General features: G+C 41.9%; 1 protein-coding gene across 3 annotated transcripts in view; it reads right to left on the bottom strand.

The window, feature by feature from the left end:
• The window catches only part of LOC133116730 (interleukin-1 receptor accessory protein-like 1), a 343,914-nt gene extending 340,107 nt beyond the window's left edge, over positions 1 to 3,807 (bottom strand). For all 3 annotated transcript variants that reach the window (XM_061226631.1, XM_061226630.1, XM_061226629.1), the window contains exon 1: positions 3,720 to 3,807. The gene's annotated coding sequence lies outside the window, so the exon portion shown is untranslated. The remainder of the gene's footprint in view (positions 1 to 3,719) is intronic.
• Positions 3,808 to 4,034: the final 227 nt, after the last annotated feature.

A 4,034-nucleotide genomic window follows, 5' to 3' on the forward strand; every position in this document is an offset into this window, starting at 1 on the left:
CAAACACCAATGATATTGTTTCAAAGGATTGTGAAATCACCCCAGTGGGCCTGGGACAAGTGTCTGCATCATCATAAAAAACGAAAGAAAATCAGTGGCAGTAATCGAATATGTAAATAAATGTACAAACGAAATGGCTTTTCGTCAAGCGTCACCCTGCATTGTTGCCAGATATTTATGGAAAGTTAGAAATGTGGCCTTTTGATGGTGTGTACGCCAGGTTGCGTTTCTTGGGCGAAACGAAATGCGCCGAGGCGCAGCATTTTATGAAAGCGCGCATGCCGGTGTGCATACACACACCTGAAAATTATCTACCTTGTTCTACAAATCCGTATGCGCCCATTAAGCTCAGTCCCTCAAAATACTGTAAAAGCGAAGCCACTCAAACGATTCCCACGTGAATTACCGGGTCAGAAACTGCAATGGCGTACCCATATTAATTAAGCAGTGACATCAAAATGTCATATTCAAGTAAATGAATATACCGGCACTTGACATTCCAACCTCATGTATAAAATCGGTCTGTAATGGAGCCCCTGGGTATGTATGAAGGAGCTCATCTACGATGGTCACATAATAGCTTTTTAACAGCACCTAATACACACCAGAAGCCATATAAAACAATTGAATGCTAATGCATCCACTGGGAAGATGGGAAAAAAACGTTCATGGAATGTTGGCCTACTCTAGACAGAAACAGCTACAGTTAAAGCCTAACATTATTTTCGCTCAGATGTGAGATGCATATTTTCCTGGCATCGTGTACAAGGGAACTGTCGACAACAGGTATGCTAGGGAGTGTGAGAAACAGTTTTCCACTTAAAAACTAAAACTAAAAATAGATTATAGACATTTGGTGGCCCGCTTCGCAGGAATGGACAAACGGGAAATAATGGGCAATTCACTGAACGAAACTGCGTCTCTGATAAAGCTATTAGACCTACGAGATACAGTATATACCAAATACGAGCAGTAATCTCGCGTTGAAATTTTCAAATGGCCCCAAATTGGACCTGCACTAGACGTCTGATTTCACCTTATAGCCGAGAGTGTCTGAATAGGCTACATGTCTCCGTCTAATGGACTGACTACATTCTAAACTAAGGTCTTATATTAACGCCGTGTGGATGCTGAGGTAGCTAATATGGACAGCGATTCGCTACAGTAGACTATGTGATGGAAACGAATATCGCGCTATATCAAACTCTTTCTCCACTACATTTGGAGTATAATTTCGCCCATACATTACCAGCTCGATTAAACAGCTGATTTAATTGCATAAAATAGCTACTCTCTCGCGGGGAACGGTAAAGTTGTGAAAAGCCAGACGCATTGTGTGCCGGTTGAGCAGTTAATGATTTAAAACGTATAAAAATGCCTATGTCTGAGTATACCGTGGTTGTTTGGCCATTTATAGCAATAAATCATCCGTTATTCCCGGGTAAGAACATTATCTCGCATTATTGGTTAACTCGTCCTCTGTGCTGACCATTGGGGTTGTTGCATTGGTCCGTGAACGGGCGGTGTGGACTGGCCCTGGTTTCAGAGACACGGCTTGAGAAGGAGCTGTCAGTTCAGCACTGCGGGTCAAACCGTGATTTACCGTTTGTCTACTGCGACTTCATATCCACAGCGCTACGTAATTAATTGTTTTGGTCTAAACTGTTTAACAAAAATTATCCAACGAATAGCCTATATAGTAGCCACATTTTAACAGATAGAGATGTTTATTAAATCACCGTTCTTCAATGAACATTTTCCGTAGAGTTAGTATTACTAACACTACAATCGTTCGTTCAAACATTAAATCATTGCAAAATAGATGGCAAAATAGTTTGCTCGTGATTGACACCATGACCAAAGGGGGTGCGGATTAACCAGCCAGGCAGTAACATCTAAAACGCCTAAACGGGAGGCACAGTGGCTGACCTCCAAGTGGCCGATGGCAACACCTTGTCAGCATTGATTTGTGCCCAAGCCGCTATAGGCTACGCGCTTTCCTGTCTGTTCAACTGCATTATATAGCTTTGTCTTAATGGAATTACATGATATATCCAATAAAGTATGGCCATTACATTTTTACATTTCAAATCGATAACGTGTTTATTACAGATTTAATCTTCGAAATCCCCCACAGGACACAGACATTTATCCTAACGAGTTCTTCCTCTCTATATTAGACAGGCGCAAAATAACTTGAATGGTAAAGTGGATACTGTGGATGTATAGATGAGTGGTTCAGAAGTGGAATCATGAGACAGGGAGAAATTGTTTTAGAAAGGCAGCACTGATAGGAGCTTCATTAATACCGCGCACATATTTCACAATAACCTTTTCCCATTCACCACTGCCAGATGCATATGCACCTTTAATTCTCCTCAAGGAGGACTTAATTTGACTGCAATTCGTTAGCAGCTTACCCATTTCAACGTCAATCACGCGGGTAAAAAGCCACCTGTACACTTGTAATAGAATAAACCGCAACAGCTTGAGCACAAGCTTGAACCCGGATCGATACGGCATCGCTTCACAGAAAACTGGCTACCAGTGATTTTGGATATAGTCCACCACCTATAGCTTGAGGCAGCATGCGCCAATCTTTTCAGCTCTATGTGGAACTTCACAGTGCACAATGACGTTCCTTGTGCTATCAGTAACACAATTAATAATAAATCTCCTTTGCAAATCACGGCATCTGCGCCATTTGGCTCGAGCGCGTAACAATCCAGCGCCATACACTAGTCAAAGTCATACACATAACGCCACCCGCAACAGTGATTTACATGTTAACGTTTTTTTGTTTGTTTTTTTGTTTTTTATATAGTCAGTGAGTCTCTCTCTCGCTCGCTCTCTCTCGCTCTCGCTCTCTCCCTCTGTCTCTCTCACACACGGTGTGGCATTTCAACAAAACAATTAAATGCAACCAACAAGTAATTATCTACAATTTTGCTATACGTGCATTTCTATATTATTATTGAATTCTCAAACCCAGTGGACATCGTCTGCGGCTAATATAAGTTACACTTAGCCGACATTGTTCGTCGGGAAACAGTTTAACACAATTGAACAAATATCGTGCAGCATTGTCGTCTGACGGCATGGATAAATGAGACTCAGACCATATCCCACTAAGACCAGAATTATTCATACTTTCTTTAAATATACGATTGTATTCCATCGGACCGACGGTGGAACCATAATATTACAATCATGAGACTACTGCAGTGTGTTCACAACTGCTGAATTATACCGTTTAAAATCAACCATGTTATGACTCATGATAATCGTCGGACTAAAGTCGTCTCAAACCAAAATATACAATTAGATTTATAATTATTCCACAATGGTTCTGGTGTTGGGTGTAACCAATAGAAAGGACGACATCTGATGATTCCTTCCACCACACAAACTGCTGCCAAGTGATGAACTTGAAAGGCATTTCAGACGGGCACAAGGCTCCACCAGCTATTCATCTGGCCCAGATATTTAAACCGGTAAACAGTAAAATACGACCCTGCTGATTTACAGTGAGCTTTTACATAACTGCAGCAACTTCATACATTCCGCCAGTGGAGGCTAAATCCAGAGGATCAATGCGTCACCGCAATCACCGAAGTAGCCTACCCATTTAATTAAGGACCGCCAACTTTATCAAACGGCGGCCGGGGGAGGAGGGGGGGGGGGGAGCTGCGACATTCCACTGAAAGAAATTATCTTACCTGCAAACCAGCTTTCGAAATGGTCCGATTCCGTCAGTCAATAAAAAAATCTATGACCATCACAAAGCCGGATCAGCAAAAATAGCACGTTTCCCCCCGTCTTGCGTGTGCAGGTGAAAAATGATATTTCAGTCGAATATCCCATTCACGCAATAACCAAGTTGTCCAAACGGTGGTTTAATCCAATAGACACAAGCATATTTTCTGCCTGGTAGTGCGGTTTCCTTTCAACAGACGCGATCCAGGGGAGGGAGGAAACAGAATAACACTTAAAAGATGATAAAAACAGGAAAAGATGGAGAGAAACTGAAGGGC

This window comes from Conger conger, chromosome 17 (genome assembly GCF_963514075.1).
Source record: "Conger conger chromosome 17, fConCon1.1, whole genome shotgun sequence".
Lineage (NCBI taxonomy): Eukaryota > Metazoa > Chordata > Actinopteri > Anguilliformes > Congridae > Conger > Conger conger.